Consider the following 27,724-nt stretch of genomic DNA (forward strand, 5'->3'; position numbering starts at 1 on the left):
TAAATGGAAAGTGGCTTTGGGGGACACATCTAACAGTAGTGCAGCTGCTGTTGAAGAAGAGATACACTGACATTAATGGATTGATAGATGCTTCAGTATTTGTGCACAAAGATCAAACAATCTCAACTGGTAGTGTGCAAATACTGCATGTGAATGGTAATCACTGGATTACCATATCTACAATGCAGTGCAGTGATTCCAATTTTTGTGATGTGGTTGTGTATGATTCCTTGCACTTTCATTTGAGCCAGGCAACTAAGGTATTATTAGCACGACTAATCAAAACTTCAAGGAAAGAGCTAATAATTAAAATAGCAAACACTCATAAGCAAGCAGGCTCTGATGACTGTGGTTTGTTTTCAGCTGCATATTGCACTTCCTTAGTTAATCACCAGGACCCTTCTTTGCTTGTGTATAATCAAGATGCTATGAGAGCACACTTGGTTCGCTGCTTGGAGAGTAAGGCAATGGAATGTTTTCCTGTAATCAGAAACAGACGAAGTGGCACTGCACGATACGACAAGATAGCCGTATTCTGTTATTGTAGATGTCCTGATGATGGCTCCAAAATGATCCAGTGTGATGGGAAAAAATGTAAAGAATGGTTCCATCAAAGCTGCATTTATACAAACATAAGTAAAGGGAAAAAATGGTATTGTTCGAAATGTTCATAAACATGTATTTGTTTGCATGTTTTATTGTGAGCAATGTATCATTTACAGTATAGATTTTATGTCAATTCCTGTCCTGATTATGCATAATCACTATAATTGTATTATCTTTGTTGCTAGTTGCTGCTATCAATGAATGTACAGCTCCAGAGTTTTATTTGAATAAGAAAAAGTAGATATATACTATCATGCACTTTTTACTGTAACAATGTATAATGTTCTGAAAATAATCATACATAACTTTTGATGGTATTTGAAGTCTGGTAATGTGAAATCCTGAAATCCAACCCTAATGATATAATAATTAAGCCGGTCAAAATAGATATCTTGAAAGCACAGTGATCTTTTAAAACCTCACTGATCATCATGACCAGCTGCAGATTTTGAAATTCCATCAAGATCTTGAAATCCCATCGAGATCTTGAAATCACATTGGGATCTCGAAATCCCAATGAAATCTTGAGATCCCAGTGAAATCCGAGATCCTGGAGGGCAATTTGCTCTGTTGCTGACCCTCGAAATGGACGTAGCTAGCTAGGTTCCAGTCTTGGCAATGTAGCAATTATCCGTATTTTATTGTAATTGTCCGTGAACGTGACGTGGCAACCTTTTTTTCTCGCTATAGTGAGGGGCAAGCCAGTGAGGAGCAGGAGAAAGTTTGCTACTAAACATGTCATCTGATTGCACTGAAGCTAAACGACTCAAAAGGTTCGGAGGGAAGACTGCATTGATCACTGGCGCAGCTGGAGACCTTGGAAGCGCTACAGCGCGCCTGTTTGGCGAAGAAGGAGCTCGACTTGTCCTTTTTGACCTTTCAAATACGGAACCAAAACTAAAGCAATTAGTACCAGAACTGTTATCATTGGGTAGTCCGGCTGTGATATATATGTTTGTGGTGACGTCAGTAAGGTTGAAGATGTGAAGAAATCAGTACAGCGTGGGGTAGATGAGTGTGGAGACATCGACATATTGTTCAACTGTGCTGGGGCAGTGTTGCCTACTACCCCAATGGAACTAACAGATGAAGCAGCATTTAAGAGAATACAGGATGTTAATGTAAATGGAGTGATCTTAATGATGAAGTATGTATCTAATCAGATGATTGAATCTGGCAAAGAAGGTGTTATTGTTAATGTGTCCAGTATTGCAGGGATACATGCCCAGGGCTTTGGTGATGCATTTGCATACTGTACTTCAAAGTTTACGGTTTCTGGCATGACAAGAGCTGCAGCAAAGAGCCTTGCTAAACATAACATACGAGTTAGTGCTATTGCACCTGGCCCACTTGATGGAAGTATGTTGGATGGCTTTTTTGATAATCTGGCAGAGACAGCCATGAAAGGTGAGATTCCTATGTTAAATATTGATGCCAAATAACGTGCGCATTATTTCCCATAATGCTGCCTAGACGTATTATGATAGTGGGAGCCCATAATCGTCACAATGCTTAAAGAAACATGAAACATGGTTCTATGCAACTGTAGTTGAGTTCCTTTCCTTTAGCCTTGCCTTACATAGAGATTAGAAGGCCATTTAGGTAGTAGTTTGTCTATACAATAGATAGCATGAAACACAGTAAAATATTCACAATTACAACTAGAGAGTTTTTTTTTGAGAGTCACAGAATATATTTGGGTGCCCGTGCTCTGATTGTGATGGCCACTGTTGTTGAATTCCACCTATGACTAAACTTATAAGCAACAAATGGTCAGAGGAAAGGTCAAATGGTCAGAGGATATACCACCATTTCAAATTGGCTTTGTTTATTAGCGTGATAATATTGTATAGCTAGAAGTCTTATCAAGTTTTGTAACCTTTGAAGGTTACGTAGTTTTACCCCTTGCTTTATTACCATGGATACTGGCAGCTTTCTTGCAAGAAGCTTTGGAAGTTATAATTTTTACCTTCATTTCAGTCCTATACTAACCAGGTCCACACTTTAACTGTAATATAAAGTGACCTTTATTAAAGGTTCTGACCTATTTACCATTTGTTGGATGAAGCCATATAAGCTTTTTAAAACCTAAAAAGAAACCTAACAAAGTCAAAAGTGCACTTATCTTACTTATTAATAAATGCATAGTTTTTATCAAGTACAGAGTAATACGTACAAGTACAGAGTAATACGTACAAGTACAGAGTAATACGTACAAGTACAGAGTAATATGTATAGGTACAGAGTAATACGTATAAGTACAAGGAAAGTACAAGTTTGATTAGGGATCATAGAAAAAGTAGGGAAACAAGGGAGTCGCCCACATCTGCAGATAATTATATTAGTGAACATTCAATCCCTCCTTCAGTCTTTAACTACCAATGACTTAAGTAGGGGTTAAAAGTTCACTAGTATATCTAGAGGTGTTGGTGACCTCCCTTGTTTCCCTACTTTTTTCTATGATCCCTAATCAACCTTATACTTATTTTTTTCATGATCCCTAATTAAACTTAAAATTCCTTATCCTTATTTGTTTACTTTTTTGTAACATGATTATGACTGGTGAACCTCACACACACTACATCAAAAGAAAGGATAATGCCAAAGTTAATGTTTCGTCTGAATGTACGCTGCAGCTATCAATTACTGAAAAGTGGCCATTACACTTCACTTTCAGCTAGGTTCAGCCTGTTACACAGTGTTACAAATGAAGAACAGTATTAGTATTAGAAGCACCTCTGCAACCAATCCAGTCACCACCAAAAATAGAAAAGATTCCCACTTACAAATGTAGAGAAGCCATACATCACACTACCACAAGTTAACACCTTGGGCTGTCATCAAAAAGAATTGGGACACAAAGGAGGACAAAGATAAATCTATGATGTGTACATTTTACATACTAGAGTATGCCAAAAGGCACGTCTTGAGATGAAGCGATGTCCAATAGTGAAAAAAATCAATCTTGTAGCCTTAGTCATTATCGAGTTACATACGTTTGTCTGAAGACATTAGGCAGTTAGTCAGTAGAAACTTCCAGTCAATAACAATCTAATGAAAACATTTAGGGTCGTACTGGTGCCAGGATGGCATTGTGAAGCTAGTTTTTGGGTGATATTTTTGACCAGAAAAACCTAAACCTCCATGATCCCTAATATACAGTTCTACTATACTGTATGATACATATGCTGGCTATACCACATATTTTGTCAACACTACACTTTTCAGATGTATTCATAAAAACCTATTTGTGAATTAACATAATAATATTTCACCAGTGGGAACAAATTATGATATCAAGAACTTACCACTTAAAACTTTGCAGTCAGTACTTTAGGAAAGTTAGGAAACCTGCTGAAAAGCATGCAGAAAAGACAGAGTCCAGTACAGACTATCCATCATTCTACTCATGCAGGCAGGAATAAAGCTAAGGGCACTAAATATCCTCAGAATAGTGCAACAAAAGCAATAAAATAGCAAACTAAGGAATTCACCGATTTGGCATAATTTCATTATCACCCACAAACAACAGTATACAAGAATGGTAGTAATTACCATGCGTATGTCTATCAATTATCGTCCCTATTATCAATGTCATAGCAATTCCAGGAATTTTGTCACAGGTTTTCAAACTTCCTGCTGTATACATCTAGAAGCTGATATTTTCTCAAAAACTTATTGACAATTAGGTTGTTTGTGTTCACTTCTGTTGGTGGTGATGGAGCAGGCCAAAGAGTGAAGCAGTGTGAAGTTTGAAGCATATACGTATATCAAGACACACAGTAGTGTGTTGTGCGGCCCAAGAAGCTGGCGCACCACACCATGAGCATATTTACAGGAAGAAAGAAAATACGATTTTCACACCTTTGTAGCTCCATGATCCCTTGTCCGATTGGAACTAGTTTCACTACAGAGGTGCCACGCCACATACTAAATTTGAAGGAAATCTCCGTAGCTGTTTCTGGGTATGAGTGGCCAAAGTTTCGTTTTAATTTCTGTGGGTTTTTTTCTTCGCCGTAGGGGGGCTATGGAGGCTTTGATTTCTTTTCGCACACTTTGCAAAAATTGCTATAAAACATAAACTTGTAACTCCATTGTATCTGCAATATTTGGCACAAGTAAAGAGCGTATAAAGGTACATTCACGTACCAAGTTTGCTATGAATTTGATAAATATCCAAAGAGTTATGAGCGTTTATTCAAGTAAAAAAAGATGAAACTTTTGTCACGGCTACAGGGTAAACCAAGTAGAGGAATAACTTGACAATTCGTGTGTACATAGGCTGATCATTGTAGGAGTGCCTTTTGGTGGTTAGAACAGCAACAGACTTACAGCTACAAAGTTATAAAGCAAAAACCGAGCAAGTGTCACAGTAAAATTGTGGGATCGAAATACTCTAATAGAGCAGTCACTTTGGGGGGGGGGCAAAAAAAGGTGCATAAAAAAATGAATTGATCATGACCAGAGTTCCAAACAAGGATCTCCATAACACCTGCATCATTAACTGAACTACTGCCATCTCGGTTGATCACTTCACTTAATTTCTACCTTATAAATGAAAATTCTAGCTTAATAAGTAAAACTGATCCCATCCAAAAACAGCTTATAGCTGTAAAAAAAGTGCGCGTCCAAGTAAAGCAGAGTTAACTGCGACAAAAAGTAATGATATCATAATGCGGCCATGTGCGAGGTGTGCAAGTTGTAAAATTAATATTAGCTAATCAGATAATACAATGTTATTGTTAAAGTGTTAATGAGAACTATGTGATGCTGCTAGTTTTTAAGTGTGTGAGCATCTTCATAAATGCCACATAAATTTAATTCTCAATAAAGCAATGTGTATAGATTCTCTGTTAGTAATAAATAGTTTGAGTTTGGCCACCTTTCCTTTGTTCGTAGCATTGCTGTATACAGGAAAGGCGGCCAAACTCAAACTATTTATTACTAACAGAGAATCTATACACACTGCTTTATTGAGAATTAAATTTATGTGGCATTTATGAAGATGCTCACACACTTAAAAACTAGCAGCATCACATAGTTCTCATTAACACTTTAACAATAACATTGTATTATCTGATTAGCTAATATTAATTTTACAACTTGCACACCTCGCACATGGCCGCATTATGATATCATTACTTTTTGTCGCAGTTAACTCTGCTTTACTTGGACGCGCACTTTTTTTACAGCTATAAGCTGTTTTTGGATGGGATTTCAATACTTTTTGTTAGAATAAGCAATGCACTGTTGATAACAGTAGGTGAGTTTCCATGGTTTTGACAGAAACCCCAGATTACAGTGACAGAATATTAAAATATAACTGTAATTTTAGTGGCCAGGGCCGCCCACATTGGGGGTAACTGGGGTATTTTGCCCCCTACCACAGCCCGAAAGGGGCCACTTGAATACCTGTTTAAAGAAAGATCGATATACTCTAATAGAGCAGTCAGGATCTAGACCCTTCCTTGCCCCTGGGCCCCTCTTTAACTTTTTCCGGGCCCTCTAATTTCTCTGGACGGCCCTGTTAGTGGCATGTAACTGCAGTCAACTAGTACCCATTTTAACTAGTAAACCCTTAACAACACTTTGCCTTTCATCTTGTACTGCATTGAAACGATCAAGATACTCTATTAGAGCAGTCACAAAACAGCTGTAGCACAGCAATCAATATTTAGCATAGTTACAACTTCTGCTTAGCATTGGATTGTATAGTTTAAATTACTAGCTACTTACAGACTTTACAATATAAAAATATGGCACTTGTAGAAATGTGACTGTTCTATTAGAGTATCTCGTTCTACTTCAAGCATTGACTAATTCAAGTGAAGAAGCTACGCCCTTGCCAAGGGATCTTGTGAAATGAAAATGAGAATAGTAAAGAAAAGGCAAGTATGTACAGAGACAATAGAGGGGCGCGTAATTATGTCCTGTTGTAAATAAACGCCTTTAAAATTTATATTACTACTAAATAAACGCACCAGAATAGGCTTGTGTGGCTGTTGTCTCCAAGGTTGTCTCATTACTTGTCTTTCCGTGTTGAAGGGATTTAGTCGCAATTGGTGAGTTTAACTATACATGTATTTGTTTTGTAAAACTTAATTGTAAAAAGGCGATTAGCACATATCTTGATAAACATGTATTTGTCACAGTAGAGTCTCTCATGAAGTCACGATTATTACCAGACATTGGACCAGGGTAAAAAATTTACTGCTATATTTAGAGGTTGTAGCGTTTGTATATCTTAGTATCTTAATAAATAATCCCCCATGATCACTAATCACTAATAGTACAGTGAAAACTGGTCATTATTCAGGCCGTAGGGACAAAATTTTCTAACCTTGCCTTTTAAAGAGGTAGCTGCATTATGCGGCCTTAAAAAAAGATAAGAAGCATGCTGTTCTAACTGGCTATAGAGATGGATTTAGTGTATGACAGCGTATGAGACAGTGAGTGCTGGCAGCAAGGGGGCAGCCAATCTGTTAGAGCACCAAAAGCACTGCTTCAGACATAGGCAGTTGACTGTCAGCCCCAAGTGTAAAAAGTTTCACTATTGGTCCTGATGAAGAAAGTGATGAAGTCATTATCCATAGGATATATTTTTCAGAGTATCCATTTCAGTTCTACAATATAGTAGCCAAGCATAAGATGAACATAACACAGCATTCCAGTATAGTTTAGTGGTGACCACAACACTGCCTGAGTTAAACTGTGGTGAGATTTGAGACTACCAGAAGCCCTGGAATGTCTTCAACACATGAAATACCAAATATCTAATACCTGGCTTTCATCCACAGTGGACCTGTCTTGGTGGCCACTTGTACAGAAGGGAAACAGCTGCCACACAGTCTTGCGAGCGAAACAGCTAGTTGCCACACCCCTTAATTATCAATTTGTAAAATCTTTAGCAAAATTGTGTGTGCGAGCAAGTGCGATGTGGCAGTGCCGTGTATATGGTTGCTGCCTAGCAGTGACACATCACGAGTATTGAAGTCACAATGCGTTACTGCATCATCCATCTAAATACAATCTCTGAATGTGTCATTTTGTGTAGAGAGCAATCTTCCACAAGAAGTGACCTGCAGGTTTCAGTGTATATTGTTAACCATTAATATTGTGAACTATATGTACAGTGAAACCTCACTTAGTGGCCACCTCTTTAATAAGACCACCTCATTATATTGGCCACCTCTAGTAGGTCCCAAATATAGCTAAGCATTACTTATGACCTCATTAATAAGGCCACCTTGTTATTCAGGCCAAATTTTTTGGTCCCACAGCCTGCTATATTAATGAGGTTTCATTGTACTTATGTGAATTTTTATTTTTCGTAACTTTTCTTCAGGTTTACTGATGGGCACTATGAAGCATTGTTGACTGGTACGTGTATAATGTGGTGACTTGAAATGCTAAAACAGTACGTAGCATGTCTTGTATGTACATGTAATGTGTTGTAATGTGTCCACACATCCACACATCTTAGAAATAAATATAATTGTATTCTCTATAAATAGTCAGTTCCATTGTGCCACTGGGTCATAAGTTGGTTGAGTATGGATCATCCAGGGCACTTGAGTCACATTTTGTCCTGGCCAAGTGGATCTCATCCACTGACAGAATATACAGGATCAGATCACATGTATAAATTACGGTGGAACTTGTTTATTGCCACCTTCACTCATTCAGCAGGTAACAGTGTATAAATTCTCAATTGGAATTGGCTTTTCAAGAGTGGTTGTCTTTCTATACTAGTGGCCATTAAGATAGGTTGTACTGATAGAGTGTACATACTAGAGATGCAACAATATCCTCCACTTAGTGTCGTTTGATAGTGATGCAATGGAGACTATGTATTATTGCATTTAAATACTATACTATTATATTGCAACTCTAGCACGTATTTATAACAGGAATGTTTGTTAACTGTTTAGACATACTGGAGCCACACCCACTCATCTGGATTCTACAAATGGAGTCATACCAACTTGTTGTCATCATACTTACTCGTTACTCCCATTGTGTTTGGATGAATATACATGCCGTCATGTGAGACTTGCTACCATGGCGGGCCACTGGAAAACATTTGCATAGCAGTTATATTACAGTCATTATTGTACAATTCTTACATTATTGTTGTGAAAAGTGTTTGGTATTCATGTGTCTCCTCTGTATGTTGTAATTATATGCGTAATTTTGTGTGGGGGTGCTATAAAATGCAATAATGCATGGTGACAATTGTATTAGGCGATTTTGCACACTTCCTTTTAAGCTAGCTACATGTGCTAATTACTCACAGCTTGTGTCAACAACTGGTAACCACAGTTGTACTCTTGTGTCATTCTTTAAGCCGCGCCCTTAGAGGACAAATTATGTGGGGGCGACTAATTTCAAAACGAATTAAGGATGGTATGCAGCACCATAGATTATATCTATGGACTATAATCTATGGCAGCACACTTCTTGGTGGCTATATGTACTGATTAACTACATAGAGCGCCAGTTCATCAATACCCAGTGACCGCAGTTGTGCTCTGCGTCATTCTTTAAATTCCGAGTAAAATTCTTAGAGAGCAAATGACGTGGGGGCGACTAAATTCAAATTTCAAACTAGCCATTCTCGAAAACAAATGTTTCAATCTGAACGAAACTTTCAGAACAGTTTAAAGACACATTGCCCTAAATGCCAAGCGAGTATTGCGGAAAACAACAATCTGGGATTTGTATTTGGCCTCTAGGTCGACTGAGGACGACTGAAACTTCGTTTGGTGCTGAAATCACGACTGTAGGGTAATCATGTATGGTGAAATCGATGATGTGAATCTTGAGGTGATTGAGTGAATACTGAAGCAATAACAGGGCGATGAATGTTCGGAATGCACAAAGGAACGCAAGGCATACACCTGCGGTTGCGTCTAACCGCATGCGATAAAAAAAAAAATTAAAAAGAAAAATGAAACTTCCCCTTTGATGTCGGCAACCTCGATCACGAAACAATCGGCATGGATTTGCTTCACTGCTTGTGTGGTAGTTACTAGTGACATGATGAGTTCAACTCCAGAGTTTCAGAGGGATAGCGTAAGTGACGGGTGGATTACAGTAATCCACCCGTCACTTACGCAATACAGGAAGGCCGAATTTGACAACGTTCGTTCTTGTAAAATGTAAAACCTCACGTAGTGGTCACGTCATTTATTGTCTGCGGCGCGCGTTTCTGCTTTACTGGCCGCGCGACTCACTACCGTGAGTCTTGATCTACAATAGAAAATCTAGATTGTTCTAGAACATTTTATGTGTGTTCTATTAGATGATTTCAGCAAAAGCAAAAATGTGTACTCTATTAGAGCATTAGCACCATACTATTGTTGCAACACTAGGAGGCTCAATCTAGTAGATATTTCATCAAATCAGAGCTATTTTCGTATCGATCAGCGGTATATTTGTAGTATTAACTTAGTTTCACCCCCAGGCAGTCTGCGAGCAGACTAGTATGACCGACTCGCGCCAATCATCATCATAATCATCATAATAAGTGCTATATGCTAGCAAAACTTGTGATACAACAGCCTGGAAATCATATCCCAGTAAAAAGGTACAGGATTTGGTTTTTGAAAATACACAAAGAAGTGAAATCCACTCAAAAACAGCCTAGCCATAAAAAAGAGTGCTGCCCTCAAAAGCCTGGGTGAAAAATAACTGTGCATTGTTAAAATTTATTAGCATTTACATTATTGTAGCCATTTCTTGGCCGCCACCTTGGATTTCACAACTTTTTCTTCATCCAGGCTTTTGAGGGCCGCACTTTTTTTAATAGCTTGGCTGTTTTTGAGTGGATAATCAACAGCTTGAAAAGAAATATTAAGCCACCATGTCTGTGAGTGGCTGACTACTCTATCTTAACCATAACCTTTTCTACCTTAATCCTTCTCCTACCATAGTGTCATCTCTGTACATGCAATTTCAATTATGTATTAATTATCATGAAATAAAGGTTGTCTTGTTACGAGTTTGGTCAAGTACTACAACTATAATACAAACTGCCTATAACCACGAACATTGAAAGGGTCTTCACCTATGACATGAGGAACTAGATCTTCCTCATAGCATAATAATCTGGATACAATTCACTTAGTTCATGCTGCAAGTTGGAAACTGTGTATTACATATCTGTGTTAAATGTAATGAATTTTAGTGCAATTTTAGTAACATTGACTCTCTGTTGCCAATGTGTTCATGTCAATGTCTTCTGTGGCATTATACAGCTTGTTGTAATCAAATTGGTGATGCTTGGTGCTGCAATAATGGTATTATTTGCGGCATTATATCTTCCAGTGTAATGGGACTGTTTTGTGAAAGTTGCTTTTTATCACAGTGCAGTGCTACAATGTAGTTGAATGTTGGCTCAATTTCTAACTATATACAGTCAGAGAAACGACTCAGCATGAAAATTTTGTTTTTGACTTCCTTACCATGTACTATGAGAGATCTGCCTCATCACATGGTGGTTGGATGTTTACTTAATAGCAGAATTGCCAACCTCCCAAAATGGCAATAAATTATTTCACTATCACTAACCAGATAGCCTACAGCCTTGGGATTCTTTAACTTGGCAGGACACCCAAGAAGCTGCAGCTTCATGCTGTCTGGTTTGATGTATTTATAGTACTAGTGGTCAATGTAATAATAATCCCATAGTAAAAGTAGTTTCAATTGCACATGCTGCAGGCTGCACTGTTTCACATAAATTAATGTAATATTTTATCGCCACCAACTAGATACCATACAGTCTCGGATACTTTTCAAATATCATCTAATTCTCTCGTCAGGAGTATCAGAGCAACCCAAATGTCCTTTTTACTATACTGCTTCAACGTAATCAACCTGTACAGTTTATCCAGCTATGTACAGGTGTTTACCCATTACTGTGCATACTAATAGAATACAAGTTACACATCCTGCAGTGGTAGAGAATTAATTTATAGTGAAAGATGACAGTTTTATAGGGAACTTTTTTGGTAACTACATATAGAGCCAGTATTTGCAATACTTCCTGGCATTGAGAAGCAATATGTGATGATGGTATCGACTGTGGTGACACTCAGCTTTGTGATTATACTGCATCTCTTTAGTCCATGGTGATGGCATATCAATAGGATTGCTTGTCTCTTCCCTCTTTTCTTGCTTGGCCAATTTGCCCAGCATTTATCTTCCTCAGCATACATCAAGTAATTAACTAGCTAACAAGCAACCTGTTTTAGTGTGGTCAATGGAACATCATGTTATCTCAGTTGATGGAACAATGCTTACGTGAGGTGCATCACTCTCCTCATCACTTTTCAGTAGAATTAGTTCCATCTGGCAATTCATCAACCCATACACAGCTTGCGATACTACTTCAATTCCTCCACCTTTTAAACCTCAATTTCTTGGTTATAATACAGTACTCTAATAGAACAGGTACATGAAGTGCTTATCCACACTATGTGCTAGAAGTGGTATTGTACCAACCCGTAATGATGGAAACTAACTCTAAATATACACCAATCAGCGTTCTCAGTTATACGACCTGCAACACATGATCATCACACTCACATACAGTATGCTACACTGGCTAAAAATTAATTTTACAACTATCCCTTAGCTTAAACAAAAACAGGGAAAGATAGGTATATACTATACGCATGGCTGACATTTAATGTTATAGTCCCATAATTCAAACTCAATAGTTTAACTCCAATGCATGCACACATTTAAAATCTACAATGTTTATTTAGAAACACTGTAAATAGTAGCTCTAGATCAAGAAGCAATTTTATAATTTTACACATAGAAAATATCCACAAAATATGGGGCCAAAGTGCATTGCAAAATGAGCTTACTTGGTGATGACATCCTGTATTATGTACTGTACTGTTAGCATTGCACTGTATAGTCAGGTATAATAAGCTACTGCATGGCTGTTACTGTAACACTGTTGCACTGTTACACAGGGGTAGCCAGGTACTAAGATATATACTGGCTGTTGTATGCTATTCCACTTGGCTTTTATCATTAAGTACGACAGACTTAATAAGTAGGGATTGGTAAGAAATCATATGGCTTCACAATTTTTCGCACTTAAAAATAAAGAACAGACTTTCAATGAGTTTTACCTGAAAAAACCACTTGGAATGCATTAATACTGCTGTAATGATGCTGCATGTAGCTGAAGCGAAAAGTCGAATGTTTCAATGCACAGTGAATTTTTAAAAGTTCAAACTTCACCAGGATTTCATCTGCCTGCCGTAAGACCCAGTGGCACTAGGTGTATAGTACTGATTGTTTCAACGCACACCACTGTCTTAACATGTGAATTTGCACATGATTTTGAGCATGATTTTGCACATAATTTTTAATAATGAAGGCGAGAGTGACAGTCATTATTTCTATGTTTATTATATTTGTCTCATCATCATTTCAATGATTTATCATTATGTAGTCATAAAGTTAAGTTTCACAAGGTGATAATTCCTTTAAAAGGAGTGAAGAAGAGCTTCAACAAAAAGTACTATTCATATATCCTTGATGGAAAGAGGGCTTTGCATGTAATAACCTCTAGATGCCATTTCAGAGCATCTGTTTTCAAAAATTATCTAGAGAATGCCCCCAGACCTCCCTAGCTTGGCATGCTGTGTGTGCTTAGCACATGCAGCTCAGTATCACATGAAAGCAAATAGTTTCTGATTAAAAGACAATTAGATCAATAAACATGTAGGCATTACTGGGATACTCATATATGTTGGAGCTAATGTGCTGGAATAGTGGTATCCCTCTGGTTGGATAAACAGTGAATTCATCTATCTGTTATTGTTGCTTTGTCGTTGGTAGCCCTCTGGTTGGATAAACAACCAGTAATGTGCATGACTATGACCTCCATGCATTGCAGTCCATGGATAGCCTGACCACACAAAATCTTTGGGCTCTGGCCCTGAGTCGTGCTGACAGTGCTGCACGACCTTCAGGAGAAGCCATTTTCAGGTAGTCACTGCTGGAGGCCAGCAATCTGAAAACAGTAATGATAGCAGCTGAAATTGCTATTACATCTACTTTTAGAAAACAATTTTGGCCCCTTTTCCTGCCTCATGGGTACATAGTGAACTGAAAAAAAGGAAGTTCTTAATATTGTAGCTCTGGCTACAAGATCGTATTTAGAAGCAATTTTAGTTAGGTTTTTGAAAATATTATTGCAAGTTCAATACAATAGTACATGGGCTAGTAAAGAAAAAAGTAAAAGGTTGAATAGATTGAAATGTAAAATTGAATATCCATAGTGGACTGTAAGAGTTATCACAAGTTTGAATCTTACAAACAGTTGGTTTTTAAAAAAAGAAACTTAAGTGGCACTTATCCCCTTGTTTTCTTCAATTCATGCACTGCTCTGCCAATACAAGTTTTTAACTTTGGCTGATTGTCTGTTGAACTAACTTTTTTTGACCAAAATACATGGGACATTCCCTACATGGGACATTGGAAACAGTGGAAATTGAAAACTGAAACTGAAAACTGAAACTGAAAAACTGAAACAGAAAAACTGAAACTGAAAAACTAAAATTGGTCAAAACTTCATATTAACAGGTACCTCTTACCAAAGACCACCTCTATAATAAGACCACCTCTATAATACGACCACCTCTATAATACGACCACCTCTAAAATAAGACCACCTCATTATAGTAGTTATGTCAAGTAGGTCCAAAAATATAGCTAAGGTGTACTCATAATGTAATAAAGTATCAATCAATCAGACAGTACTTAAAAGTTGAAATGACAGCTGCAGGGTTGTACAAAAGGGTATACTATCTTATCATGCCAAGACCTAAAGTCTATGGTCATGTCACAAATGAAAATGGAGCAATTACATGCATAATTGAATTTGATAATGGATTTCTCATGAATATTATTGTGCATGATTTAGGAGTTGCATAGTTACAAAATCAACATTAATGATTCTTGACTTTGTGTCTTAATAATTGATAGGCACACGTAATAAGCATCCTCGAAGATTTAAAAACCTGAGGTGACATCAGTAATTACCAAGGCGCAGGTAATTATTGACAGGTTTTTAAATCCTTGAAGACACCTATCACGAGTGTCTAACTATTACCAAGACACAAAGTCCAAGATCATTAATTTAACTATGCAACTCTTAAATCATGCACAATTCATGAGAAATCCAGTATCAGGAGAATAATTGTGCATGCAATTACCCCATTTTCATTGCGACATGACCATGGACTTTAGGTCTTGGTATGGTAAGATAGTATATCTTTATGTACAACCCTGCAGCTGTCGTTTTAACTTTTAAGTACTGTCTGATTGATTGATACTTTATTACATTATGAGTACACCTAATGGCCTTTTTGTTGGACCTACTTGACATGACTACTATAATGAGGTGGTCTTATTATAGGCGGTCGTATTATACAGGTGGTCTAATTACAGAGGTGGTCTTTGTTAAGAGGTACCTGTTAATATGAAGTTTTGACCAATTTTAGTTTTTCAGTTTCAGTTTTTCCGTTTCAGTATTTCAGTTTCAGTTTTCAGTTTCAGTTTTCAATTTCCACTGTTTCCAATGTCCCAAAATACATGGATCAATTTTGGCACACCAGACCAATTATGGTTTCTTAAAATGGTCTAGCCGGACTATGGGCTATGGTCTGGCCAGGCTCTGAACCAAACTTTTCTAAACCAAATAAATGCATGACTAGAAGTTTTACTAAACCTAGAAAACCCAATCCTTCAACTACATAGTTCCCTGATCACTTGTCAATGAACTTGCAGTAATTAATTGCTAAAGTATCAAATCAATAGGTATTACAGTACTCATAGCATTATTAATATTGTCAGCCCTATCACTTCTGTGTTTGTTCTTTGTGCTTTATGTAAAGATGTAAATAAAGTATCATTTCATTTGCGTGCAATTGCAGGTATGGGACCTGGACCACACGATAAAGATGCAATAATAACTTCTATTAAAACTGATTTGTTGAAAGTAAGTCTTCTATTATTCATCATCCAAGGGCTCAGTTGTATACTTTCTGCTAAGCAATGAAAAGTGCTTACAAAGCAAAACAATGTTTATATAACTGTTATGGTCCTTTATTGTTTTATTATACCACGAGATTGGAAAGGATTGAGTACTATGTGGCACCATGTATTATATTGGATTCGGTATAGCTTTTTTACAACAGGGACCCATGGGATGCATGCATGTTCTGGTGGGAAGTTCTTTTTACTTGTTTTTTTTTTAAAGTCTTGTACACTGTATTATCAAGTTAATAAAGAAAAGTCTGTTGGGTTTGAAATGGCTCCATGATATTGACATTTTGTTGATGTCATCTGGTTATTCTTATCTATCTTCATGTATAAGTGGGGCTCTTAATTGAAATTCCTAAATGAGCAGTGTTGGGAGTAACGTGTTACTTACTTATGTAACACGTTACGTAATATTATTACTTTTGTGGTAACTAAGTAATATAACGAAATATGCTATAAAAACAGGTAATATAACTCAAGTTACTTTACTTACAAATGTAATGCATTACCTAATATTACGTTTACACTTGCCTCATATCGTGCGCTGGCTCGGTTCGGCACGACTCGTCTCAATTTTCACTACAATATAAACACCCATCAAACCGAGCCAAACCAAACCAGGCCAGCATGCATAAAACTGCCGTGCCAGGAAGACTTGGTTTGGTTCGGTTTTCTATATTCAATGTGTCCACTAGATATTATATCAAAATAAAGCTTAAATGTATAAAAGAAACACTATATTGAATGGAACAGTTTAACACTTCATAGCAGAAAGAGCACATGATCACTTACGGGTATTGACCACATCGTAATAAGGGATATTAACGGTTGGTATAAGCCATAAACCATCCCTAGAGCACAGCCATGCTAATTATCCACTGCCTTTCTTCCCAATCACCCATTAACAGAGCCCTACTTTACACCATTTTACAGGCTGGCATGCTTCATTATTGTGGTCTAAACACGTGCCCATAAACGAGATGTTGCGGTTTCATAAACTGGGTTGCAACTATAACGAATCTAATATTACATAATATTATTACTACAAGTAACACAGTTACTAATCTCGTTAGTGATCCACTGAGTAACGCCTAGCCACAACAAAGTAAAGAAGCCTACTGAATGAAGCTTATTCACCAGCTTCTTACTATAACCAAGATTTGTACATTGTCCAACAACGCAACCATGTAACATGATAAGGTGGTAGTTTCACATGTGAGAGCTTAAGCTAGGCTGTGGTCGCAAGTTAATATAATATGTAATATTATTATAGTTACTTTATTATATGGGTAATTTATAACTGTAACTAAATAGTTCAGTTGCAAGTAATATGTAACTAGTTACTTTGAAAAAGTTACTGTCCCAACACTGTAAATGAGTCAAACAGTAAATTAGAAAGATTTGATTAAGCTAGCCAACTGAATGCAAGTATTAGATTTTCAATTTTATTTTGTATTCAGCAATGATTACTTACAGACCTGTAAAAATACAATGTATATATCAAAGATTAACCTTTGAAGAAAAGGTCCATAATTTTAAAATGATCCATCAATTGTCTCACAATATGGAAGTCATTAATATAATATTTGCTGCTTATTTTTAGAGAGAATAACTCATACAAATTAAAATGCTCAGTGCTCTTGGAAATATGTACTAATTCCAATTACATTAAAATTTTTATAATTTGAAGAGCTTAACAAGGTTCAAACTTTTGGTGATTCTGTTAAATATTCACAGAGTTAAGAAGACTATATTGAATTCACAGCTCTTTAACCTTGGGTTTTTAAATCCATTGATTATTGGAAATATAAAAACTACAGTACATTGTGAGCATTGTACATACATGAATTCACATTTATGTAGTGTAACAAAAATGCAGATCCTTCCTCAGGCCTTTCAGATTTGAAATTGTGTATAGAGATTTCAAGGATTCTAGCAGCCAGTACAAGCTTTCAAGGAGCAATATCCTTTGACCTGTGTGAAGTAGAAGATATATATCTTGGTTCAAAGACAAATTTCTCAAGTCATACAGTACGATAGTACTGTATAGTAGGAACGATGAAGGTGTGGCCATGGCCCGCGATAAAATATTGCCCAAAAACCTGCCTTGATTTCCCTTCATGATAGAATGACAGTATTGGTTGGGTAAAATCTAGCCCAAAAACACCTTCAAATCAACTTGAAATGTTTCGTCAAGTTGCTACAGAAATTTATTCAATGGAATTTTCTACTGCCTGCCTGCCTGATGCGTTCAGTCAAGCATAGCGGAAAGGTGGCTACAGCTACAGCCCTACGTTTTTAACAGAAACAATTCAAATTCACTTAAGAAGAAAATTTTGGCATAGTGATAGCCATACAATACATGCGCTATTGTCTTACTCTTACTGTAGCGGCCATAGCCAGAACAGTACGGCTTTGATCTTCAGGCGTGCACATATCACAATGTCATTGCACCAACACATTGGAATACATGTCTCGGTTCCAGCGAATAGTTTGTGAGCTGTGCTCCATTGTAGACGAGAAATCCAGGCTACCACCAGAAGATGGACTGCTTGTAGAATGGTATGCACAAAGTGCTGGTATGTATGAAAGTAGACTACTGTTGTAAGTGAAATAGTTTAGCTTAGCTGCATGTAAGTGAATTAGTCTGGCGGCTACACCAGATCTTGAATGTAGGCAGACAACCCTTGTGTATAATTGGATTATAGATTCATGATCATGACCTCACTCATGAATATGACTTTGAAAAGTGAGGGTAGATAGCCATTTAATAGTGGTCATGTGAATTCACAAAAGGTTCACAAACAAGTATAAGAAAAGTTAGGAGAATTTTAAACTATATAGAATAGGGACAGTGTACGTACGTAGTGTACTGCTGCAATAAAAAGTAGATCGGAGTAGTATAAGAAATAGATGTCCCTACTTTGTGTTTTGATTGTAGACACATAGCACAATAGGGATATTCACTTCTTTTTGTTTTACAGTATCTGGAAATTTTGTACTACTCCAATACAGCTTGTTTCAGTACTTTTATTGCAGTGGTACTAATTGTCCCTACTCTAGTTTATTCCCTACTCTAGTTTATAATTCCTGATTTTTCTTATAATTGTATAATAACATTAAAGACCATATAAAAGTAGTGTGCCTTTTGCATCGAATTTTATACCAGTGTGAGGAAAAATTTTGCATTTTAGGTATAAAACAATGAAACAAGGGATATCATCTATGCACCTTTATACTAGTGAACACTTCAAATGGTAAAAGAAACTTTAGCTGTATTATCAACCCTTGTTACTATTGTAATAGGTTGATTCATGTGCATGGTTTAGTCAGATTTTGTTTTGTTTAGTAGATATAGTAACATTTTAGTATATTATGGTTATAGTCAGGTTAAATGTGTGATAGCACATCACACCAAGAAACTTCAGTGCATGTGTGATACATTGTCAGTCGATGTGTACAGCCAGTTTCAATTTACACCTGTAGTTCAAGTCATTCCACCCAAAATTACTTGAAATACAGCAAGAAATAGTACTGCAACCAGTCACAAGCCTATGGGAGAGGGTTAGTGAAAGTACACCTGTACACTGGTGTAATGCTGAAGAACGCCTGTGAAAGGAGCTGTAATTAGCAGTAAGATGGTGGGAAGTTTGTTTTTTGGCTGTTTTGAATATTTTTATGGGTATATCCTTTCCAATACAATGGGTAGGAGTAGAGACTAGGGCTGAGCGATGCTACCATTTTAGCGATATATCGCGATATTTTGAAAGTATCGATACCATGATATTTTGTTATTAACTATCGTGATACCATGCCTTACATTAAAAATCCAATTGTTATGCAGTAATCCTTGTAAATGATAAAGTCCACCCATCTGGTTTCCCCTGCAGAGAGGTGTGAACACCATAACAACCTCAAAGCATGTGTTACAATAACTGTTACTGTAAACAAGGATGATAGTGGCTAGTTTGCTATCACCTATAAGGACTTCCTGCAGGAATGCTGAGCAATACATTATGTGGCACCAGCTATGATTGACTTATTTGTAAGTATCGTGAACTATTCAGTATCGTGAATAGTGGCTTTAGTATCGATCGTGATACTAAAATGGCAGTATCGCTCAGCCCTAGTAGAGACGTGGATGATTGTGATGGTGCTACTCTTACAGAACTTTTATAGGCCGAATTGGGCCATATGTCCAAGGATGTGGCCTTAAGAAGTGAATCAGGTAAGTCTAAGGATAGTTCTATTATTTGTATCCTGGTGCTGCTAACCAAGCTTTGTAAACACTTTGTAAACTAATCAAAATATGGCCAACAACCTGATAAGTGCAGAGGGAAGGTGAGCTTTGATAGTGCAAAGCACTACAGCAACAACTTATTTACCAGCAGAACTCTTCAATAATCCTGGAACTCTACGATGTTTAAAAGAAGAGTTGGTATCACCACCCACACTGTAGACTTTCCTGTTTTATCATCCTTTCTCATTATAAAGTGTACATGTACTGTAGTACTGTATGTTAGGGATTGTGGAGGCTCTGGCCAAACGATATCACCAACAACCAGTTTCACAATACCATCTTGGCACCTTTTAGGTCTGCATCATTATGCCAGCATTATAAAAAAGATAATAGCTAGGCTAGAGTGTTATGCTATGTAATGTTAGCATATTACTGTAGGTGGATATTTCAAACTATATATGGAGCTTAATTCTTTGAAAATAGATTGACCCTCTCTGGAAGTGGAGCAGTCAGTGGAAATGCAAACTGCACTTAAATACAGTAATTGTTCATTTGCTCCTTAGATCGATACCCTCTCTACTAGAACAGTTATTTTGTAGTGAAATGCTCTAATAGAACATTCACTAATTAAGATGTTCCAAGAATATTTTAAGAAATGTTGCTATCCTAGGAGCATAATGCAAGCATAATAGGAACACTGAAAGAGCATATATAATAGGTGAAATTGTGAGAAATTTCTGAAAGCTTTTGGACAAAAGTTTTGACTTGGGCCTAGGAATTTGGCAGTATTGGTTAGGTATAACCAACCCTATAAGTGCCTTCAGTACAACCCCAATAAGTAGTTACAAATTTTTTATTCAGTGGAATTTTCTACTGCCTGCCTGCCTGCCTGCCTGCCTGCCTGCCTGCCTGCCTGCCTGCCTGCCTGCCTGCCTGCCTGCCTGCCTGCCTGCCTGCCTGCCTGCCTGCCTGCCTGCCTGCCTGCCTGCCTGCCTGCCTGCCTGCCTGCCTGCCTGCCTGCCTGCCTGCCTGCCTGCCTGCCTGCCTGCCTGCCTGCCTGCCTGCCTGCCTGCCTGCCTGCCTGCCTGCCTGCCTGCCTGCCTGCCTGCCTGCCTGCCTGCCTGCCTGCCTGCCTGCCTGCCTGCCTGCCTGCCTGCCTGCCTGCCTGCCTGCCTGCCTGCCTGCCTGCCTGCCTGCCTGCCTGCCTGCCTTCAGACAAGCGTAACTCAATAATGGCTAAGGCTACGGGAGCTAGATTTTTTTGCCGGCTGTTCAACATCACTTCAGCTCAACATTTGCCTTTTGGCATACTGCAGCATGTATCAAGCATGCATTATGGACTTACTTTTGCCCTCCTTTGTGTCCCATTTCTTTTTGCTGAAAGCCCAAGATGTCGATTTGCAATGGCGCAATTGCTTCCTTGGGTTTGGTAAATAGGAATCGTCCATATTTTCTGTGGTGACTGCATTGTTTGCAGAGGTGCTTCTCCTACTGTTCTTCATTTGTAATGCTGTGAAATGGTCTGAACATAGCTGAAAGCAAAGTGTTATGGTCACTTCACTTTTGAGTCAGTAATTGATAGTTGAGGCAGGCGTTCAGTCAAAAACATTACCTCTGGTGCCATTCTTTCTTTTGATGCAGTATGCACAGGTTCACCTGTCATAATAATGTTACAAAAAAGTAACCAAACAAGTATATGGAGAAATTAAGAATTTTAAATTCAATTAGAATTCAATTAGGGGTCATAGAAAAAATGGGAAACAAGAGAAGTCACCTACACCTGCAGATAGCTATACTAGTGGACATTTACACTGTAATTCCTATAGGTATAGGCTGCAGTAGGGATTAAATGTCCACAAGTTTCAAGTAGATCTGCTGGTGTAGGCAACGTCCTTGTTTCCCTACTTTTTTGCTATGATCCCTTAAAAATTCTTTAATTTCTCCTTATACTTGTAGCTATAAATAACAGTACATCCAGTTCTTGATCTTACATCACAATATATATATTTGGTCATGCATCACAATGTGATGTAATCAGTAAGACCTTGTGGTGTAATGTCTGAGTACAACAACATAAGTGAACTATTAGAAAGGTGTATATGATAATAAGTAACTGTATTTATTTAACAAAAACAATGAATAAATTTTCCATTTCAGTAGACAGTGGAATAGCCACTTCACTTTTCATTAATTGATAATCAGGGTGCACATTCAGTTGTGCATATATAATGTATATCTGGTTCCATTCTTTCCTAGCTAATCATACTGTAATTATGTTACGAAAAAGTAGACAAACAAATGTGTTGGAAAATTAGAAGTTTTACATTTGAGTAGGGATGATAGAATAAAAGGCCATGAAACACACCTGGCATTATCAAGTTTGAAAATACACAGAAAGCTGCACAGTAACAAATAAAGTTGCACACTTCGACTAACCGACCGACCAACTGACTTCATTTTTGACCATTAAAAGTTGCTACAGGCTGATAGGTTCCTTTTGGTATACTGCAGTATGTAGAATACATGCATGACGGACTTACCTTTGTCCGCCTTTGTGTACCATTTAAATTTACTCACAGCACAACAGTGTTATTTCACAGTAGCACATCAATGACTTTGTGTGTTGTCTATCACTTTAGATTGAACCAGAAATTGTCCAAACTTTTATAACACAACTACAAGGGTTGAAATAGCAGTCTGGTTCTAAGCTAGATTCATGTATCATTCTCTGTGCATGTGAATAAGGCTGTGTAATCGATAGAACATACATAGTCAAAGTTTAAACTACATGCAGGGGAGTGCATATTATTGTAAATACATTCTCCAACTTTTCAAACACACCTTAAGTAGCTAAAGTCTTTGAGCAGGCTGTAGGACCAAGTGTCCTACAGACCTTCAGCACTTGTGCTGTAAAGCATTAATAAATGAATAAAATAAATAAATTTGGCACCATTTTGTTTCCCTTGGTGCAGTTTAATAGTAGTTTACTACTTGTGATGAATTATGTTACAAAAAGTTGATAAACATGCAAATGTAAGGAATACTTAGAAATTTTACGAGCTATTGTAGTTGAAGTACAAATACTGGTATGGTATGCTAATTATATGGGCTAAAAAAATTTAGCACCTGGTGATGATCTCCTTGTGTAAACACTTTTATTGTAAAATTCCTAACTTTTTTTCCATAAAAGAGTATCTATTTTAAGGTTAAAAATTCTAATTTCATGCTATATAAACTTTAAATGCTTCATTTATGAATGATACGTGCCTATAATGTTGTTGGAGTAGGCTTCGGGCACTGTGAATACAACTGCTAACTCAATCCACCAGCCTAGTCTCTAGTAAGCACCCTTTATTATTATGAACAGAAGGGCACAGTTTTCATGATTGAGGTATTGTAATCCTATTATCCCACACTATATGAACAAAAAGCTGTATTGGTCTGTTACAGTTTTAGCTACTATAATGTACTTTTCAGGGAAATCCACTTGGTCGTTTTGCACAGATGAGGGAGGCTGCTGAGGCAGTGTTATTTCTTTGCAGCAAAGAAGCATCATACATCACTGGTGCTGTGTTGCCTGTTGATGGAGGGACAGTTGCATAATACATAGTTGTGTCTTTGTAGTTAAAGTTTGAATTTGTATCAACTAAAAGCTTATAGGCATAATTTATATATTTGTTATGTTTCTGCTTTTTGTACATTTAACTTTATAATGATTTTAGTAATCACACTGCTATCTTTTTCCTCGTGAAAATGTAATGAAAATTTTTGAAATATTCATGACAACTTCAAATTTCATAGGGTGGTATCCATAAAATAGAATATCTTCCATTAAACTGTAATGGAATGTATATGAAATAAAACTACGTGAAAAACCAGTTCATGGGGTTTCACAGCATGACGTTCTTTTTTCATGGCTTTTTCATACCATTAGGTATTTTATTGGCAAAGTGTTAGTCAACCCATGAAATTTCATGAACAATTCCACAATAATTTGTCCAGCATTGTCACGTGTGCTTGAACTTATGTTCAATGTCACTGACAATGATTGGTGGATATATTTCCCTTGCCATGCTGTGAATTGTAATACTTAAAGAAATCACTGAAAGTATGAGCTAAGACCATAAATATATTTGAACCTGTCCATAACTCCATAGCTACTAATATCAATTATTTGGATAATAATTTAATGTTGTCGCCATGATATTCAGTACAATAAAGTTATTATATGATGCCTAAGTCTGTCCATATATGTGACTAAGCCTGCAAAAATAGGAGCAAACTCACATAACAGGTCATATCTCAATAATGGAACTTGCATTCTGTAACTTGTAATTATGTACCTCACATGCTGAAACCCTTGAATTTAACCTTTAATTTGTGGTGTATAATAAAGGGAAGGTATTTAGGGACCCGCCGATTATGCTGGCATAATTATGAGCATAATAGGTGTCTGAAAGCATTGAGCATAATGCTAGCATAATAGGTAGAATATTTGTGTAATAGTATGAATTCTTGCTTATCAAAATAGCTATCACAGAAAGATCGATATACTCTAATAGAACAGTCAGTAACTCTAATAGAACAATCACATAGCTGACTGTTCTATTAGAGTATATCGATCTTTTCTGTGATATGCACTTTGACAAGTAAGTTTGTGCTGCAGCCACTTATTATTTATCCATAAATTGGAAATTATTAGCAGAGTATGAGAACTAAGGCATAAAGAATTAGGCATAATTTGAGTAAGTATTGAGCATAAATTTAAGCATAATAGGTAAATTTTTGAGCAGTGCAGCATAGCATAATAGGTAAAATTATGAGCATAATCGGCGGGTCCCTAAAGGTATTATATTATAATGTATTATGTTTATATGTATACCTGCACATAATTAATGCCAAAGACTAATCATAAAGAGAATTGTTGCCTGTACTATAACACTGCATGCTATTCACAATCAGTGCTTGTAAGTATAAAAGATGGCAGAAAACAATGCACTGATCATGACAAACTACAAAAAATTTTTAATGTTGTTATGAGAGGAGTGTGTGTAAAAAAATCTGTTGCTTCATTGTAACAGTTTTTTTCCAATAATTATACAATGTGCTCATGCTGTGAGGTGTGGTTAGCTCTAAAATACAATATAAGTCTTTGGAGCTACGTGCAACTAAAACTAATTTCAACTAAGCCGAAGAAGCCAAGAAGGTGAATTTGATGAGTCTATAATACACTAAATAGTTTAATACAGATATAGATCTAGACATCAAGCAGATGGGCTTCAAACATTGCATATGTAGCTAGCTATATTATCACCCAACAGTATAAAATCTCAGCAAGTAGAGCAGTTTGAAAAGAGTAACAGGTGAAAGAGTGTTAGTTGATTACCAAGCATTGAATGACCAACCTTAACAAGATAAAAATTAAAAGTATTAAAAATAAAAAGGAAAGAAATGAAGAAAAGAGGAGGAGAAAACCAGCTACAATAAAATTTTGGCAAGACAGAAAGCTGAGGAAAGTAAAGGTCTGCTACTGCACTGTTAAAATGAAGAGTAACCACAACTCTCAAAGAGTTCCAAGTGTAGGGAGGATTTAACACCCCTGGAACCATTTCTATAAAGGAGTAACTGGGGAGTAACACATGCTCAGAAGGTGGTGTCACTTACTCTTCAGAGTAATGGTTATTCTCTTCAGAGTGTTGGTTACTCTCCATGGGGTGTTAAATTCTCCCTACACTGGGAACTCTTCAGAGTTGTGGTTACTCTTTATTTTTAACAGTGTGTATAAGAAAAAAGATTGGCAACATGCAAAAGAACAAGTTAAGTCTCACAAAAACTGAGAATCTGTTGGTTAGTTCAGTATAAGAGTGACAAGTCATATGAGATGGTAATGTATCTTATGCGGAAGACGATTCCCAGAATGGTACAGTGTATAGCACTGTATACCTGTACTATATCTCTTACAGGTACATGTAATGAACTCATTCTCACAAACATTCTGGGCATCACGTGCACTGATCTATCTCCTACAGGAACACTTCACAATCATTCTGCATGGGAATCAACTTAATTCTGATCTGCATAGGGTATGCATAAGAATTCTACTAATGAACTGACCATATAGCATAAAAAATAATTTTGCATACCATATGCTCATCCTGTGTTACATGCATGCAATTTTGATCAGTTTTTGTAAGCTTGCCTGACTATATATAGCTATAGTCTACGTTTTGTTTCCCAACATGTGCATTAGCACTATGTCATGTAGCTACGTACTCATGTAGAAGCTTATTATTTTGTGTTTTGGTAAGGCTGGCTTGATAGCTGCATGCAACCACAAACGAGCTAGGTAACAAATCTGAACTGGCCTGGTGTTGTAACTTCTCTCCTTGGCAAGTAGCTATAGCTAAATACTGACTATACACTGTATATGCATCAAGTGACCTTGCATAATATTGTATAATTATACTGCTGATCATATTGCTAAGTTGCATTGTGCCACATTTCCACCGCTATTGTGAAGATAGTAGCTAGCTATACCAGTGTTTATTCTAGGATTTTTCCTTTGGGGGGGATCAGGAATTTGGGGGGTGACCAGGTGAAAGTCTGCATATAGTTGTCCAAGTTCACAGATATATAAAACAGTTGAAATAGTTGCCAAACTGGTTAATCATTTAAGGCCGTGTCATGAGTATTGATTTTGACCTCTCTGATTGGGTGAAATCAGATGGTATGGGTGGTAGAGCTTACCGACAACCATGTGCACCTGAATGTATACATATTCTATTAGTAATGCACTGCATATCAAGTGTTGAATCTTTACAATTTTGTGATATCACTATTACATTGAACGTATATGATACCACAAAACACTTGCAAATTACAAGATCTGCATGGGTGGATGTCTTCCAAGACATAATTTAAAACTTAGGATGTTTGAAATTAAATGTACTAGAGCATTTTCATGGTTATAGCAAAACAAGTTTTTTTTTAAATCAGGCTTTTTTAATATTAAACCTGGGGGGTATTTGCGCTGGCTGTGCATGCTATTTTGAAAGCAGAAATTTTAACAAAATTACACCACAATTTTGAGATCTAATTAGCTAGCTAAGTATGGTATTTTTCTATACTGGGTAAACTCGGATATTGAATAGCCATCACTATAATTATGCTGCTTTGCATGAATTGTTGTTAGTTGTACACTAGGAGATTTTTAAAAATTGATCTAATACTGAATCTGAGAACACTTTAATGTTGCATTTGCGATTTTTAAACTGGGAAAATTTTACGTATTAGCTAACCACTCTGAGATTGAATCTGAGAGCATTTTTGATAAATTTCATGTGTCATTTTAAAACAAGCTTATAACCTAAGTATATCACTCACAATTTTAGGGGGTGAGTCTGAGATTTTAGGGGGGGAAAGTTTCCCCCCTAACAGAACACCGTAGGCGGGGAAAGTTACGCGTGGGAAAAGCTTCGCGAATTGCACTCTACTTTGTATACCGGCGTAAAAGTTTCGTGATGCTGATTTTGCATACTAATTTATTACTGTACAAACACAAGCATGTAGAAGTTAACCGGCGTAAAAGTTTCGTGATGGCTATATACTGCAATCGCGAAATTCGCGAAACTTTTCCCACGCGTAACTTTCCCCGCCTACGGTAAACCTTGTGTGTTTCCATCCAGACTATATACCGATGAGTCTAAACAGACTGGATAAAAAGAGGGGGGAAATTCGGTTTCAAAGAGATGCTCTGGTTTACGTAGTTGATCATGACTGTTTTTACCCCCTCCGATGAACCCCCGT

General features: G+C 37.1%; 1 long non-coding RNA gene and 1 pseudogene across 1 annotated transcript; both read left to right on the plus strand.

Moving 5' to 3' along the window:
• The first annotated feature begins 1,301 nt into the window (after positions 1 to 1,301).
• Positions 1,302 to 23,633, plus strand: LOC136264388 (3-oxoacyl-[acyl-carrier-protein] reductase FabG-like; annotated as a pseudogene).
• On the plus strand, positions 6,568 to 8,855 carry LOC136264389 (uncharacterized). The gene is made up of 3 exons (XR_010705095.1): positions 6,568 to 6,668; positions 7,952 to 8,023; positions 8,538 to 8,855. It is a non-coding gene; the product is annotated as an uncharacterized lncRNA (long non-coding RNA).
• Positions 23,634 to 27,724: the final 4,091 nt, after the last annotated feature.

The sequence above is a fragment of the Dysidea avara genome, chromosome 8 (genome assembly GCF_963678975.1).
Source record: "Dysidea avara chromosome 8, odDysAvar1.4, whole genome shotgun sequence".
Lineage (NCBI taxonomy): Eukaryota > Metazoa > Porifera > Demospongiae > Dictyoceratida > Dysideidae > Dysidea > Dysidea avara.